This window comes from Anomalospiza imberbis, chromosome W (assembly GCF_031753505.1).
Source record: "Anomalospiza imberbis isolate Cuckoo-Finch-1a 21T00152 chromosome W, ASM3175350v1, whole genome shotgun sequence".
NCBI lineage: Eukaryota > Metazoa > Chordata > Aves > Passeriformes > Viduidae > Anomalospiza > Anomalospiza imberbis.
In genome coordinates this window covers 1,668,453-1,686,556 of record NC_089720.1, presented here as the reverse complement: position 1 = coordinate 1,686,556, position 18,104 = coordinate 1,668,453, and the positions used below count along the sequence as shown (strand labels likewise).

General features: G+C 44.7%; 1 protein-coding gene across 7 annotated transcripts in view; it reads right to left on the bottom strand.

Annotated features, from left to right (window-relative positions):
• The window catches only part of LOC137464306 (ubiquitin-associated protein 2-like), a 116,914-nt gene extending 103,431 nt beyond the window's left edge, over window positions 1-13,483 (bottom strand). For 4 of the 7 annotated variants that reach the window (XM_068175593.1, XM_068175597.1, XM_068175599.1 and 1 more), the window contains exon 1: window positions 13,398-13,483. The gene's annotated coding sequence lies outside the window, so the exon portion shown is untranslated. The remainder of the gene's footprint in view (window positions 1-13,397) is intronic. The other 3 variants (XM_068175595.1, XM_068175596.1, XM_068175598.1) reach the window with 3 other exon arrangements.
• Between the last annotated feature and the right edge of the window lie 4,621 nt (window positions 13,484-18,104).

Sequence of the window (18,104 nt, the reverse complement as noted above, 5' to 3'; positions counted from 1 at the left end):
TTTTTGTTAACTGACTTTGATCTGTCTAGATCTCTACTTCCAGACAACATCTGGATCTCAGAGCTTTTCCCAGTTATTTAACATATAGACATATCTGCTACTCTGCTGAAATTCCAGCTCCAGCTGGATCACTCCTTAGATTTCTTTAATATCTGCTGTCTTGTTTTGATGCCTAGAATTTAACCACTCATACCCACTCAGAATGCTAACAGAAGTCACATTCACAACTCAGGCCATTCCTTTCGTCCCTTTCATTAAACTGCTTTCCTGCACACATACATGAAGTCATAGACAATGTCCACTCTACTTCCCACTCTCTCATTCTCTCTTATAAAAAATCATGATCCTTACCTTTAAATACAGCCTTTGTAGCCAATATTTTTATGTTCTCCCTCACACTTAAAGAAATTATTTACAAAACTACCTATTACCCTGCTTTAAACATACATTGGTTGTATGGCAACAAAAGAAAACAAAAGAAAACTCAAACCACACACACCTACCAGTGCTATCCCATTTGTGGTAGTCAGCTTTCATTCTAATTCATTCTCTATCATTACAATTACTTTGAAACAAGAAATTTTTTATTCCCCCTGTGTTTTTACAGCATCTGGCACAAGGTTAATTGACAAGTATGGCTTATAGTTACTATGATAACTGGAAACAGATCTTGTGACTAGTCAGGTCAGAGTTGACTACCTGGTTTCTGTCCCACGACACTGGGAAGTAAAACCTGCAAATTTAGGGAACTAAGGACAACCTACAAGTGGTGTACCTGGGCAGGAGGAGATGTGCAAACAAGCAGCAAAGTGCTTTTACTGCAGCCCAGAAGTATGAATGTGCCTCAGCACACAACTTGTTAGGGCAGCAGCTTTGGTGCAAGCTGCTCACTGGCATTCACAAGGAATGGGTACTCAACAAATAAAGTATCAATCAACTCATCACAATTTGAGCATACCACAATAAGCAATGAAAAAAATAAAACCAAGCACCCTTAATAGAGAACATGACAGAGAGCACTAGCCTCTCTGAAAGACAAGCTAATAACTTCACCTATGATAGTCTGGAGTTAGCCCACTGTGATTTAAGATATGTTAACTCCACTAGGTCTCAATTTGTTGTTTAATCCATGCTTGTTTTTCAGGACGAAAGGATACTTAAAGGAAAAAGACATGCACACAAATATTTGAAACACTCCTGGGGGGATGAAGCAGCACAGGAAGATCAGCTTGCTGTGAAAACAGCCCAAACAACCTGAATATAACAAGATCTTTAGAGAATGTCCTCATCTTGCTGACTGCAACTCATGAGCAGCACAATTTGGCAACAGGTCTGAAGCAGAAAACTAGTGATGGTAAGAGCATCTTCCTGGCAGCAGTATGAACTTGCACTTGCTTCAGACAACTGTGGAAACACACCCCCAGTTTGATGATCTCCATCAAGCCAACATGGGCATGTTATAATCTATTTCAGATGTAATACAGTCATCTTAAAGCACAATTGGCAGTAGACACAACAACCAGCCCAGCCCCAGCACAAGAAGCAGGTGAAGGGCCCTGCTCCACCACCAACAGTGCACTGACCAGGGCAACATTGCACCTCCCTGGCACGGACATACCTTCACCACACCTACTTTAAAGTACCATAGCAACAGGAAGGAGGAGGGCAGTTAGCAACTGCCTTCAAATTACCATAGTAACTATAATTTTGAGCATTAAGTGGGATATTGCTAATAAGATGGGGATGTAGCAGGATGTTCGGTCTGGAGTGGGGGTAAAACAACTTGCACAATACCCTATTTGCAAAGATGCCACTGGTGAATGAAGAAGGGGGGGTCATGCAGCTTTTGGTGTTGAAGAAATGCTGAAACCAGCCTGACTCATCAGCCCCAAAGGTAAACATCCTGATAGTGAGGTAAAAATATGGCAGACCTGGTAAAGTACCTGAGATAAAGGAACCAACAAGTGATAGTACTGATAACTTAGCTAAAGTTGCTGAGCTGACACAGCTGGCCCAGAAACACGACTGACAGTCAAACACTAGCATAAAAGCCCAGGCAGGGTCTTCTAACATATCCTTTCTTGAAGTACACGTGGAGATTCCTTCCTTGAGTGGGGATGCCCCCCAAGGTTATTCCTTGAGACTGAGCAACAGATTTGCCCACAGTCATTGGTATGGGTAATATCAATCTCTACTTAATAATTGTTTTTTCTAGCTTTAATATAATTGCTTTAAAGACAGTGCACCATACTAGTTAAGAGTGTGGTGGTGCATCCCCTCTCCACCCTCAGGCCACACTATGATCTGAGAAATGCTCATTAGGCCTTGGCTTTGACAGCAGCACCTGGGCTGAGGTCCTCTTGAGCTTATCAGAAACATGGTCTGCTCCCAGAAAGCAGTGCTGTTTAAAGAGCTCCTGCTTTTTAACAAACAGCCTTGGAAACTTATTTTTCCTGCCTGAACAACCATCCAAGTGGACTAACATTTGTTATTGAACTTTCAAAGAAAGTTACCGCTCCAAATTGTGGCCAGGATGGAAAATTACTATGACTAAAGCCCACTCTCTTGAAGCCCTATAAACAGCAGTCCAAAGTGAGACCCTTTGAGCTCTCCTGGACCACAGCCAGCTGTGACCAGCAACCTCCCTCTGAGTGGGGCCTCTCAGAGCCAGCAAACTCTCAAGCTTGCTATACTTGGAGGATCACTGAATGCCAATGACAGATCCCAGGCTGATACCCCCACTCCTCAAGGCTCAACCCTTCACCCACTGAGAAGATGCAAAGGCATCCAATGTGAGTACATCACTGATTTCAAAGGGAATTTTTCACAGGTATATACCTTGTACATATTCTTTAGGTCTCTGTGTGTGAGTATGCTATAGTAAATGGACTAGGAATGTTGCTCTCATACATTCTCAAGTACTTTAGATTTGTAGGTAAATTGGCTGGTGAGTTACTATTCTGCTATAGTAAATTCTACATTAATCCTTAGTTAAATTGTTTAACTTCAGCTATCAATTAAGTGCGGTTAAAACCTTTGGGCCTAAACTGTTCGTCAAGTCTGGGGCACAGTTTAGCAAGGGGGTCTACTCTCAACTTAGAGACTCAACAGAAGAGTCTTATTCCTTTTTATCCTTACCACTTGGGTAGCACAGGTTTCAAGCCAGAGGGAGTGGTCAGGGTGAGCATTTTGCATGTAAATCACTCTCTTTTGTACACTTTTGTTATTAATATTGCTACTGTTACTCTTAATTTTATTTCTCTCATTGCTGTTTCCAGTAAATTTTTCTTATCTCAACCCTTGATCTTTACCTTTCCTGCCTCCAATTCTCCTCTACAGCAACCCACAGGGGGGAGAGGGGAAAGGGAGGGGGGAAGAAGCAGCAGCATAGTTTTAGTGGGAGCACTAAATTGGAGAATACCATTCCTAAACCACAGTACTCTAATCACAAAGTTACTCAGGATTTCTCTCAATGACAGGGCTGGGAAAAGGCTGCAGGATACTGCTTCATGATGGCATGACTACTGTACATGTACAATGAGTGTAGATTTTACTGCTATGCAGTAGCATGATATAAGCATGAGAAAAAAAGTGGAGGAAAACAAACATGTCCTATAGCTGTTGTCTAAAGCATTTCACCACCTTTATTACTGTGTGGGAATCCAGAGCATCCCTCTGGCTGCCCTGGAAGGTCTGGGACCCTGGCAGGGGGTCAGGAACCCCCCTGTACAGAGCCCCGAGAGACACTGTCTCTGATCTCTATCCATGGAAAAGATTTTTCAGTCTTTCAGGATGAATTACAAGTTCTGAGTGTTTAAGTAGTAATTAGTGTGGCACGGGTGCAAAAGTAGAATTTTAGGATTCTAGGTAAGGGGTTCAAAGGAGGCAAGATGGAGGAAACTGGGCGTGCCTTGTCCTTTTTCTTCTTCTTCATGCCCTCCAGGTTTCACTGTGGTGTTGGCATTTTTCTATTGGTTTAGGCTGGGGGAACACTGTTCAACATGGGTGATAGGTATTGGCACATTATTGTAAATATACCACACATAGTTTTTGGTATATAATGTTTGTAACATCCCACTGAGGGGCAGAGCCCCGCACACTGTCCTGCAAGACAGACCTGCTGCAGGTCAGAGAGAAAACATTTTAGATAAGAAAGAATAAACAACCTTGAAAACCAGCACAGACGAATAACGACTCCTTCTTTGGCAGCGGGGCTGAAAGACAGAGACTTTCTACAATCTCGGGAGCATCTAAATATCACAGATCCCGACATTACTGCTTGAAAGGGAAAAAGTTTCCAAGAATCAGATGTTCCTCATGAGTGGTGCTGATTACTCAGTGTCTGTAATGTCCCAAGCCAACAACACCAAACCTGAGCTTATGGATCCTGGGAGGATTTCTGTCTCATCTTAGTTTTCTGTGGTAAATAGGAAGAATATTGATGGCCAGGAGTAGACCTGCATCACTGACAGAACATCACTGGAGGGAGAAAATGTATTATCAGTACATTTTCATGTTTTACCAATAAAAGAAGATTGCTGGGAGTGGCCAGAGTACTAACACAAACATATAAACTAACATATACACTTCCACTTATGTTAGCAAAGCATACTGAATAAACAAGTGAACACTTAAAACCCATTGAGTTGTTAGCCAAAATTATTCTGTCAATTCAATCTATAATGACCTAAGAACACCCCCAATCTACAGAAATCAATACTTTTTCACTACCAGCAAAAAAAAGTTCATTTCAAGGATTACTATTCCTAAATAAATGTTATACAGAGTGTGAAAAATGTTTTTGTGATTCGTGTCCATTGGCAATGGAATAAGCAAATGCTTGTATCTGCTGTGTCGAAAGTGGATGTGTTCCCTGGGATAACTACAAAGAACGGTTTTGAAACTTTCTGACCAAATAGCCAAATGAAGCATTGAAATAGAAGAAGTATAGTAAAGAAGTGAGGTAGCCAGACGACTGATGCTTAGAATAAAATAGAGGAAGTTGTGGTAAAGCTAAGGGATATTGCAACTAAATGCTTATGTATAATAAAAAGCTTGATGCACTTGACAAAATCACATAGCAGACACTGGTGTAAGGCCTCCCTCCAGATGACCACAAGAAAGACAGGAAGCCAATAACCACCTGGAAAGATTATGAAATTGCTGATCCCAGCTTATTGATATTTGCTCATTCGGACTAACCAAGCACATTGGAAAATGTTTTGTAGGCTTAAAAACAGTATATATACTTTGCCGAACTTGTAAGCGGTGTGTGCTGTTAGTAGAGTGGTGACTCCCCAGCCACCTAGAGCTGCTTGCTTGCTTTCTTTAAAATAAAAGACAGAAATAAAATTTGGTTTGGCTATCGAAATTTTATATCAATTGGAAGACAGAAATATACAAATAGGTCTTGCAAATAAAGAAAAGACAGCATTGTTTTGTAAGAGAAAGAAATGTTCACCATCAAAAGACTGGAGTTAGGCAAAGGCTGGTTACACATCCAAAGCCCCTCTCAAAAGCATGATGTGGAAGGGGGACTGAACAGGACATTTTTTCCACTAGTAGAGCAAGTTTCAAGCACGAAAGTCAAGCAATATGATTAGCATTATTTAAAAAATAAAATTTTCTAATCTCACAATATCTATCTTTGCTATTATCCCAGTGTCTCTGCCTAACAGATGCTTTACATTTTAGTATACACTACCGATGATTATCCTTGTTTTAATCAAAATCTGCCAGCTACACCCAATAAACATCCAACAGACTTGCCCTCAACTTCTTCATAAACATTCAAACTTCAGATGCAACAAGTACCCTTATTCATACAGAAATTTCTGAAGGAGGAATCCAAACTTCCCCAAAATCAACTTTCACTGGTATTTAAAAAAAAATAACAAAGGACAATTGCACCAAAATTGGAGAAGCCTAAATAACTTCAACCTAGGGCTTTATCTTTCACGCAACTAAGGCAAGCTTCAGACTACTAAAAACCTGCTTAGCAAAACCCACCTAGCTCTGCTGATGTCAGAAAACAACATTCCTCATTTGCCCTGATTCTGGAAAATCAATAGAGAGTGAATGTCCTAGAAGATTCAGAGGACTCAGCCTTATGTTTCAAACATCAATATCTACAAAGTCACTATTGTCATCTTTTGATGCCTTTCTGCAAGAACACCACCATTTTAGATAGCAACCAGCTGACCTTCCACATGCAAAAAGAATAAAATCCTAATCCCTGTCCTAATTATAAGCCTCATGTTTGCAAGGACCTGCAAGATGCACTAGTTACCAGCACTTACCATTGACTGTAACATAGCTTTAAGGAACACAGTTAGAAAATAACATGCAGTTTGTCTATATGTCTATGCACCACTCTCCGGACCATCAGAATTAGAGGATCTTACTAGACCATAACACAGACCAGACCACAGCTATTGTCATGAAATAGAGAGAGGAAAACAAAAAAAAAAGCTGAACTGGTCCACATAGAAATATATAGAAAATAGGAATTCTCTTTGAGAGGCAATCATCATGGGGAGCATGTGAGGAAGGGGCAACAGCAAGTTCATTTTTAAAGTATGTTTCTTTGCTGAGTAATAATTGAAGAAAATGTCTTGGCTGTCTGATATTCTAAAACCTGAAGGAAAAATTAAATACATCTTCCTGTCATCTTTGATAGAAGGACCTAATTTCTTGTTCTCTGTAATAGAAAAGGCTTTTCTTATGCAAACCCTCTCTGAAAGGAGGTTGTAGCCAGGTGAGAGTCAGTCTCTTCTCCCAGGTGACCAGCAACACAACAAGAAGACAGTCTTAAAGGTATACCAGGGGAAGTTTAAGCTGGACAGTAGGAAGAAGTTCTTCACAGAAAGAATGATTGGGCATTGGAATGGGCTGCCCAGGGAGGTAGTGGAGTTACCATTGCTGGAGGTGTTTAAGAGAAGACTGGATGTGGAACTTAGTGCCATGGTCTAGTTGACAAGGTAGTGTTAGGTCATAGGTTGGACTCTATGATCTCAAAGGTCTTTTTCATCCTAGCTGATTCTGTGAAAAACTACCAAAGTAGAAGAGAGAATGTATTCCAATCACTCAGCACACCATATGCTGTCCTGAACTGACTCAGTATCTCGGGTCAGGAAACAGAGAAACCACAGTGGCTCAGAGGTGAGCCCTGGTGCTTGCACAGCCATGCACACATTCTACTTCCTCTTGCTGCAGGAGGAAAGGAACACCTCCATTTCCAAGTCCTCTGCTCTCTTATTTTCTAGCCTAAGGAGATAAAAGAAAATACTAGCCAAGTCAATACACAGTATAATTGCTGTTTATTCCATCACTGCTACATTCACTGGTGAAGAACCATCAGTATTGCAAACTTCTTCATACCTGTTTCTCAACAAAGAAAACCAGAAATGGTAAAGCCCTTGGTATTTTCCCTCCTAGGGTTTCCTTAGTAGCATTCGGTGAAAGGGCACTACAGTGTCTACAACTTCCAACAAAGAAGCAGCTAGCAGAACTACAGCCTGGTCATCCACTGCAACAAATATTCAGACTGAATTATACACTGCATTAACTAGGAGGCTTGTAAAAAACATTAGTTCTTCACAAAGGAAAGGTTTTTCTAGCTGAGGGAAAAAAAAAACAACCAGCAGGTTTTTCAGGGATGAAAATAATTACCCTCTCTCAACCAGAAAACATCCTTCCTGAAGTCACACACAAGTGAAGGATGGCTGAGCAGAGTTTGGGAGAAAATATCATGACAAAAGTTTTAGTTCATGTTTGGGACCTGGTTGTATATTCATTCAAAGTTCAATCCATAGCACAGGTAGAACCCAAACAGTTTATTCTGTTAAAATCAAGTTTCAGCTCATATCTAATACAGCACAACTGCAAGCTGTCACCACAGAAACAGTACCAAGAACTCAAAGCTGTAAGAGATCATTTTTATTTATCTGCCAACTCTGGACAGCTCCTTCTGTTGTCACAACCATTGTTAGCATTTTGTCTAGCTTTAAACAAAGTGGATTTTATTAATTTCTTTTGATACTAAACCTCATCTTGACCTGCTTCAGTCAGAAAACTTGATTTTACTCACAGGTTTTCCTACTTTATTTTTCTCATGATCACAACTTCTCAACTTGGTGTCACGTGTAAATTCACTTATTCTTGTTATGTTGCCCTTGAATTTTCCATGAGGTCAGGTCTATCCAATTTACACCAAAATGATACCAAACTATCCAAAAGAGATGAAGGATTAACAATCTTTACAACTTCAAACATACTACACACTAGAAAGGAGCAGATAAATCAAGTGCCCTCCATGCAATCTTATCAAAAAAAGTCATCCAAGCTGTTCTTGTGTGTTTAGCATAAAAAAGATTAAGAAACTAACTAGGAAGTGGGAGATAAATTTCATTTTGCTTTTTTAAAGATACCAAAGAGACAAGTTACATATGATGTCAAATTGCAAAAATTCTTATCCTACATGCTGTATGCACATTAAACCATCATTTACAATCCACACAATTCCAAGATAGAACATACACATGACTTGGGCAAATTTATCACTATCAGACAATTAAATGTTTGACCTGTTTCTTTCCTTACAGAACCACCAAATTATAGTCTTCATTTCAGCTAGAGCAAAGACAGCCAATTACTCATTATTTGCAATAACAGAAGTTATTTGGATTTGAAATATGCATCTTATTGCATTTTCACAGCATTTTAAACACACATCCCAAACTCACCCACCTCTCCACCTATCAAGAGTCAAGAATTACTGTTACCACCACCCCCTACACTAAATTCAATCATTAATCCACCTCCTTCTCAAAGACATGTAAGAGCATATGGCCTTGAGTTTGTCTGAAAGACTACAAACTTGACTATGTCAAGTAGCTTAACCTAGAAAAAAAGAAAGCTTTGAGGAGGGTGTCTCAAAGCATATAAATACCTGAAAGGAAGGTGCAAAAACAGAGCCAGGCTTTTTTCAGCAGTACCCACTGACAGGACCAAAGGCAATGGGCACAAGTGTTTTATGATAAAAAAACATAATTCAGTTAATATTTGAAACAAAATAGAGGAAACAAAAGGGTTTTCAGAAGCCATATGCTTCATTCTATATTATTATATCCACCATCCTCAAAACACTTAACAAAATAAACACAGTTGAAAATAACAAATTATTTCCTTTGCTCAAATAAAGTTGCAAATAATAATTCATTTTCTTTGCTCAAAAGCAATCTCAATATGGTCTCTAAAACATCATCCTACTTCCAGGAACAGTATTTTAGTCATAAGAAATACAACTGAAATGTTCTAGATGAAGCCTATACCACACAGAATAAAATTGCAGAAAATCTTCCTCTCTCTACAGCTAACCATTAAAAATGTTTAGGAATATGATCATAGCTACTGAATTTAAATTTTACACTTTCAACCATAGGGCTGCCTAACAGATCGACTCCCCCCCATTAAACCAGGTTAAAAAAAGTACAACCTAATAATTTAAATCTAGAGGTTAAGAAAGTGTTTGTGTTTTCTCCATTTAACTTTGGATTCAAATAGTGAATGATCCTGTAACACAAATTCCACTCAATCTGCATCTTTTGCAGATCTGTAATAACCAGTGGTTTCTGTACAATAAAGCAAAAAAAAACCCACCCCAACCATAAAGTTTACAATAGAAATATTACTTTGAGCAAACCTTAAGTCTTGAGAAAGATCAAAGATCTCTCAATATGGAAAACATTTCATCGTTTTAATGCAAAATGCTACACACATGCAGGTTAAGAACTCCTCCAAGCTCATCTATTGGAGGACTGATTTAAGAAGCTAGGGAGGGAGGGGAAAAAAGCTTGGCAATTTTACCTTCAAAAGAAGCCACAGTGTCTTGCAGCTTTCACAAAGACAGCTGAACAAAAAAACAAAAATTCAAGAGAACTGTGAGTAGACACAACTCCAAGGCAGCTGAGCAAAGTTGTTCACATAAGCTATCTTACAAGCTTTAGTCTAGCGGGAACATAAATAAAACAATATGCTCAGCAAAATAATTATGCTATAGTAAAAGCAAGCTGAGCAAGCCATGAGATCTTAGGCATCAGACTGCATCACCTCTAATCTTTCTTTAGTCACTATTTACTCTTTGCAGCATTGCAAAGTAGCGGGAAGAAAAGGGCTGATGGTACCACACCTGAAACAGCCTGCAGGAGCCCCAGGCAGATTGGTAGTTCCAACAAACTCCCAATTTGGATGGCCAAAATTAAGGAGTATGGACTTTCACGTCAGAGCAAAGCAGAAAAACCCTCTGTATTATTTGTAAATTAAGAACCTGAGGCAATTATAAAGGAGCTACTTCACCTTTCATCCTGGCACTCACTTTAATGAGCATAACCTGATTAGGAAAGTTATATGAAAAACAGTACAAGTCGAAACTAGGTCTCTGAGAAGCAAAGAAGACGTAATGGGCTACAAACAAGCAGATTGTATCAGGAAAAAAAAACAAAACACAACAATGAATTCAACAAAATGCTCCGGCAGAATAACAACACATTTCCTCTAGCACCTTCCATTCAATAATTTTGAAGTCTACAAATACAACACTAAATTTCTTTAATCTGTCAGCTTACAAAGGGGATAAGTCACTTGGCTTCTCTTTTACCAAGATCATATGAGCCTTTTGCAAACCCCGGCACAGAAAACAGGTATTCAGAGTCCTGCTCATGTGCTTTAACCAAATAAGAGTCAAAGATAAATTAAAAAATATAATATATTTATATAATTAAAATATGTTCGCTTGTATTCCTAGTCTTTCATTAAGTACCTATTCAAGTACTGGTACTAAACATCACTGAAATTGCAAGTAAATATTACTGTCATTAGCAATACTGTCAATGGCAATTATTAACAGAATATTAACACTCCATGATACATAAATTTCTCAAGCACTATTAATCAGCATACTATTCTGCTACAATCAGTATCACTAGGAGGACACCAACAAATGTAAAACATACCAAGAAATGGCATTCTATGAGGAAAGTATCACAGAAATGCATGAAAGAAATGTAAAACACCAAAAATCTACTCCTAAGTTCTGTAAAGGTAGCTTAAAAATTGGAAAAACTAAAAAAAAAAAAAAACAAAAAAAAAACCAAAACAAAGCCAAAAAAGCCAAATCAAAAAAATAACACACCACAAAAAAAAAAAAAAAAGCAACCAAAAACCACACACACACTCCTGATAACAAACAAGATTTTTTGGTTGGGTTTTCTCTTAGCTTCCTTAGATTTTAGTGGCGAGTCTATAACTCCAAAGCCCTCCTGAATTGTCAAATCCTTTTGCAATTCATGGCACCAGGAGCTTTTCTGAGGACTGGCCAAATCAATGCAAGTGAATCAGTCTAAATTTCTGAATTTACATGCCTTTGTTTTTATTGCTATAAACACTTTTTTTAAAAAATCAACTTACTGATAAAACTGCAACTAGAACAGAGCTTGCCCCATTCCCACTCCTCCCTACCTCCTTTAAATTGCTGAGGTCATAAACACAGCTGCCTCATTTTCCACAAAATTGATTTACACTAGTTAATCCAGTTTCTCGGTGTAACCTTCCAGGAGTCCCAAACATCATTAATGCTACAAAAATATTTAGCCTTGCTTGCTTTCAAGTTACCTAGTGTAAGGTTAAAAATATATTCTCAAACAAGTTAGATCAGACCACCACAGAAAGATCAGGCCCAGGTATCAATATTGAGGGAATTACGAAAAGGCCCTAGTTAATATTAAAAAACCAAAGCCTCAGAAGATTGAATTGCTACCATTTGTTATAAAGAGCTCTGTTTCAATGGCAAGTGCTACTTCCCCTCCCCTCACATCCAGCTCCAATTTCTCTTCTTGAAAACAGCTGCTCTCACACCAGAATAGCCTCTCCATTTCACTAGGCACTACCACTACCCCAGAGGCTATCACACATTGATCTGCTGCTGTATTATAAGCATTCAGTATTCACTCAAATTGGGATTACTAAGGACCAATTACTTCTTGGTAGCTAGAGACAAAGCAAGCAGACCCTTATGAGCTTCCCCTTACACAGCTCCACACCAAACCAGAGGTTTCTGTTCCACTAGACCACATGTTCCTTTTGAAGGTAACCAAGCTATATGTCCATGCACCAAGCTGAAAGGTGTACCAGGTCCCTTTCTACATCCAGTTTCCTGCAGAAGAGTTTCTACCAGCTCACTTTTCTGCTACAATTTTCTTCAGCAACAATAGCAGACACAGAAGAGCTTTTTTTTTTGTTGTTGTTTTTTTAATGAAAAAAGCCAGTCCAATAATAAAGCCCTGCACTGACTTGCAATTCTCAACAAGCACACATAGTCAAGGGTGAGGAAAGACTAAGTAGAAATGGTTAACAGAAATCTCGAGTAACCTAGGGTTGCTGCCAATATGTTACCGTTAGTGAATTCTGTAGCTGTGACAGCGACACAGCTACCCTACCGCACCAGTGAGGGAGCACTGGGGAAGGAGATAAAGAAAACATGAAAGTAACACCCTACACAAGGCACAAATCAATAGTTATTCACCTACTTGCTCCCTTCCCATTATGCCAGCCCTCCTTTGGCCCAACTCGAGATTAGAAAGAGACCCAAAGACGCTTCCCTCCAACAGATGCACTTATCTGAAAGGTCCACTGCACCCCCCGCCCTTTCTTCACACCCATAAGCCCAAAGAACCAGGAGAAGCACAAATCCTTCAGGAGAGAACCCCCCCAGCTGTAACGATATGAGAAGGAGGTGTAAGACCTCCTCTCCAGAACAGAAAATTAATCCACCTCTCCCGACACCCACCAGGTGGGCTTCCCCTCCCCACACGAACCCGGACTGGGGCAGGAGCTACCCGCACCCGCGACCTACTCAGCGGCTCCTAACCACGCCCATGAGAAAATGGGGGGAATGGGGAAAGGTGGTAATCTAGAGCAGGAGGAAGCTTCCGTCGGGTGGCCGCCAGCATAAGTAGGGCAAAGCCATCTCCCCTCACGCCACCACCCTCATTCCCCCCGCAGCTGGGAAGGGGCAGAAGGCACGGCGGGGAAGGGCGGTCCTAGTAGACACCCGCCGCAGGACAAAAGCTCACACCAGAATGAGGAACCGGCCCTAGGCGGCAGGCCCGTCCCAGGGCCTCGGACCGCTAAGGGTCCAACAGCCGCCCCCACACTGTTAAGATAGGAAAGGGTACCAGGCTTCCCTTGGGCGCACAAGTCCACCACAGCCACTGCGTGCACGGGGCAAGCAGCGAAGAAGGGGGACAGGCGCGCGCCTATTCCCGTCTCATCCGTTCCCCCGTCCCCCCCCCCCCCCCCCCCTTCCCGCAGGAGGCAGCCCCGGCCCCCCTACGCGATACCTGCCCAATGTGCTCACAAAGCAGCAGTGGCGCTCACCACTGTCACGTGACCACCTGCCTGGCTCCCCCCCTTTCCCCACGCACACACAAGACCCCTCCCCTACCACGCGATATCACATGACATCACATAACACACTCCCCTTCTACACGCTCCACTCCTCACCAGCCCGTCCGCCTACTCTGGCACGCATATGACCGGGGCTTTGCCCCTCCCCCAAAATGCCCGCGCAGAGGAGGGGTTGGCTAAACCCCTTCAAAGCTGCGCTGAGGGGAGGTGGTGTAGGGTGTGTTTCCGTGAGGGGTCTTCCCTGCACTGGCTCGTTGCCGGCTGCTCTGCGGACGGCTCTGAGGGAAGGCCGCAGCCGTTCCTAGGGTCGCTCCGTGGAGGGTTTGACACGCGGAGCCAGACTCTAAAACTCAGAGACAGAGTGAGTTTTAAAGTAGGTATGTTTATTCGGCCGGACGCATGTGGGACATTTCCCCGAATACATGCGTGCCCCTTGCTTAAACACGTGTTCTTTTATCCTCTGGAGTGTTACATACGCATTAAGTTTCCCCATGGGTCATTTCCTGGCTCCCCTCCCTCTCCGCTCTGTATGCTAATCAGCTTGTCAGTCCTCTGCGCCTGCGCAGCTGTCTCTGGTGGTTGTCCCAGGCTTCGGGGGTCGTAAAAGGGATGAAGTAGGAATGGTCTTCTTCAGGCTGACTTTTCGACCCCACTGCTTTGCACATGCCCATTGATTCCTTGGCCACGGTCCAAGCCAGGGGCCAGGATCCATCTGTTTCCAGAACATAAGGGGCCCCATTTTCAGTTGTCTTTACACCCTGTATCCTGTTTTCCATATACATTCCTTCTCCTTATCAGGTCTCTCCTTACTGCTCTGCACGTAGTCTCTTCCTTTCCCATAGGCCAGGATACGGTATATTCTCACGTAACCTAAGGATGTGGCCCTAAGCAATATCCATTATTTTATATGCCTATTACTATTCAATACCTTCTAATTTCTATGATTAATATCTTCTAGTTCTAACCCCATGTTTCATAAGGAGGTGTGGTTTCGCTTGGGGGAGCACCTTGGGGGCTTTCTCGCTGCTGAGGGTTACAGTGCAGGTTCTGTGCGGATGCTCCTGCTCTGGAAACGCGTTGTCCGGCTGTTGCAGGGGTCGGAGTACCCCAGTCGCCCCGGTTCGGTGTTGAGGGCTTTTCGGAGGGGGATGCGGGGATTCCCCCCCTCCCCCCCTTTTCCCCTGGGAGGCTACGCTGCGTGACGGATCTGGCTCTCCCGGGGTGGGCCGGTCCCTTGTCCAGCTGGATTCGAGCGGCCAGCGACTGGGCGGGGCCCCGCGGCTCCCCGCGGGCCCCTCGGAAGTGGCCGGGCCAACCCCGCCTGTCCTAGCGCTGCAGGAGCGGCGGAGCGGGCGGGATTCGCCGTCCCTCTGTGCCTTTCCGGCTCTGGTTCAGCCTCCGCCTCTGTTTGAACAGGATTCGGTGACAATGCTTTGTCCAAACTGTGGCGTGTCCACTACATTTCCTCTGGGCGCGGGGGGGGCCGGACTCTGCCGATCCCTCGCTGCCCTCTAGCCCGAGGCCAGCGTCACCGGCCGCTTCTGAGCCTGCGCAGCCTGGAGTGCAGTCGCGGGCGGGGGAAGATGCCGGGGGCGGGTCGTTGCCCGACTTTCGGTAGGAGCCCGCCCTGGGCGGCGGGCGGCACGGCCCGCTCCGCCCGCGTGGGGCGCTGCCGGCGGTGGAGCTTCCCGTTACGGGCGGCACCCTTTTGGGGGCCGTGCACGGCGGCCTTCTCCCCCCGCCAGCTGTGCGGGGGTCCGGAGCCGGAGCGCGGAGTGATGACGTGGCTCTGGGAGTTGCGCCCTCTCTACCCCCGCGCTGGGGGAGGATGGCGCGGGGAGGGGGCCCCGGGAGGGGGCTGGCTCGACTCCGCCGCCCGTCTCTCCCGTGGATACCGGCGCTGCAGCGGCTGCGGGCGCTGCGGTGTTTAAATTTGCCGCGAATGATGCCGCGGCCGGCGGGAGACCTGTGCTTTCCCGGGACCGTGGGTCCCGGGCTGGGGGTTCCTCTGCAGCTCTATGGACACTCCCTCCGTGTCAGGTCACTGTACGTCCGAGGGAGCACGAGCGGTTTTGGTGAGAAGTCAAAGCTAAGGTCGAGAATGTGCTTGATTGTGCCTGTGTTGCCTCCCGTGGTGCGCAGATGCCTGCTCTGGCCCTGCTGATGCTGCAGGGGAAACAATATCGGGGGCTGTTGAGCTGACTCCCAGTCAGTCATCTGCTTCTGTCCCTGCGGAGTCCACAAGGTGGGACTTAGCAGGTGCTGCCACCTTACCAGGGGGTCTCCAGGCTTTCCCTGTGCTCAGGGGCATTGCTAACAATGCCAATCAGCCTTTACCATTGAAAGCTTTGATGGAACTCCGTGATAAGGTTGGAAAATATGGCCTGGGCGCTGTAGAAGTCATGCAGATGCTTCTAGTGTTTGCTGATGATTTACTGACACCTTATGATATTCGAAGCTTGGCTCGTGTTCTTTTTCAGCCTGTAGAATATGACCTTTTTGAGTCTAAATGGACCCAGCTGGCAGCTAGAGCAGTGGAACGAAATGCTAGGTTGGGCCAGTTGGGCCAACGGGATCCCAGACGTGTGATTGGTACTGATGTGCTGCTAGGCACAGGCAATTATGCTGATCCTCAGGGGCAGGCTGGCTTTGCTCCCCTGGTGCTGGATCAGTGCCAGACAACAGGCATGGCAGCGTTGATTCAGACCATAAAAGTGGCTGCTCCAAAGGAGTCATTTGTGACTGTTGTCCAGGGAGCTGATGAGTCTTTCCTACGATTTGCAGACAGGCTGTCTGCTTCTGTGGAGAAGCAGGTGGGAGATCCTGAGGCAAGGAAGCTTTGGATTAAACACCTTGTGAGAAACAATTGCACTGCTGACTGTAGGAGAATCATAGAGGCTCTTCCTGGTGATCCTTCTGTCCCTCAGATGGCAGAGGCCTGTACAAAGGTAGGCACCTCAGGTCATAAGATGGCTGCCTTGGCTACTGCTGTGCAGCTGGTCTGGGTAATGTTGCAGAGCGGGCAGCGACAGCAGGGGAATGCTCAGGCCAGCAAGAAACAGAGAAAGAAGGGACAGCAGGTCGCAACTCCCTTGTTTTTGTGTGGTCGGTGTGGAAGGCCAAACCATACTGCAAATGTCTGAAAGGCGATTGTGCATGCTAATGGCCAAGTGTTGCCAGGCTCAGGGAACGGGAAGCGGAGCGCGATGGAGAGACGCGCCCAGACACAAGCTTCTCTCCAAGCCCTGGAGCCGATGGAGGTCTGCTTAGCCGGCTTGAGCCAGCACCCGCAGCTCAGCAGGTGTTGATGTCTGCACAACAGCAACAGTTGTCATAGTTTCGTGCAAAATATACAAGGTTCCCCTGGATGCTGTTGGTCCCTTGGGTGAGGGCATGAGTGCTCTCCTTATGGGGAGATCTAGTGCCACCCTTCAGGACATCATGGTGCACATGGGACTCATTGATACAGATTTTATGGGACAGATTTCTGCCATGGTTTTCACACCCACTCCCCCGTCACTATCCAGAAAGGGACACAAATTGCTCAGTTTGTGCCTTTAAAGTCTTCTGTTCGCAGGACAGTTGATCGGTCACAAGGTGACGGCGGCTTTGGATCCACTGGGCCGCCTCAAGTTCACTGGTCTGCTGTCCTGACCGAAAATCGTCCCGAGATGCTGTGTACCCTGTCCATCCCTGGCGCGACGCTGCCAGAGATTCGTCTCTGCGGGCCTCTTGACAGCGGCGCAGACGTCACAGTTCTCTCCCTTGCTGCCTGGCCCCTGGAGTGGCCCTTGGATCTGGTGGAGACGCCTATTGCGGGATTGGGAGGAACAGTGCATTGCTACATGAGCCAGCAGCCCGTGATGATCACGAACCCAGAGGGACAGACGGACATGATTCGGCCTCATGTTACTTCAACTAGTGTTAACCTCTGGGGGAGGGATGTTCTGTCCGCATGGGGGGTGCACATTGGAACGGATTTTTGGTGGGGGCCACTGCGATGAAGGTCGCAGACTGTCCCATGCCTCCTTTATGGTGGCTGGTGGACAAACCCGTCTGGGAGAACAAGTGGCCCCTCCCTCGAGACAAATTAGTTGCCCTTCGAAACCTAGTGCAGGAACATTTGGACCAGGGTCATCTGGAGCCTTCTCCCAGTCCCTGGAACACTCCTGTCTTCTGCATCAAGAAAAAATCTGGGAAATGGAGGTTGTTACAAGACCTCCGAAAGGTCAATGCCATGACGGAAAGTATGGGAACATTGCAGGCGGGCATGCCGTCACCTACCATGCTTCCTGCAGATTGGCCGATCCTCATCGTGGATTTGAAGGATTGTTTTTTTACAATTCCTTTGCATCCTGATGACAGACCAAAATTTGCCTTCTCGGTGCCAGCAATCAACAATGCTGAGCCCGCACAGCAATATCAATGAAGAGTCTTGCCCTAAGGAATATGCAATTCTCCAGCCATATGCCAATGGTATGTGGCCCATGCCTTGTCTGGAGTTCGCAAGAAGCTTCCTGGTGCACGTCTGTATCATTATATGGATGACATTTTGGTGGCTGCATCCACCCAGGATGAGCTACTGAGGATACAGCTTTGGTTGCTTAATGCTTTGCATTCTCATGGGCTGCAGGTGGCCC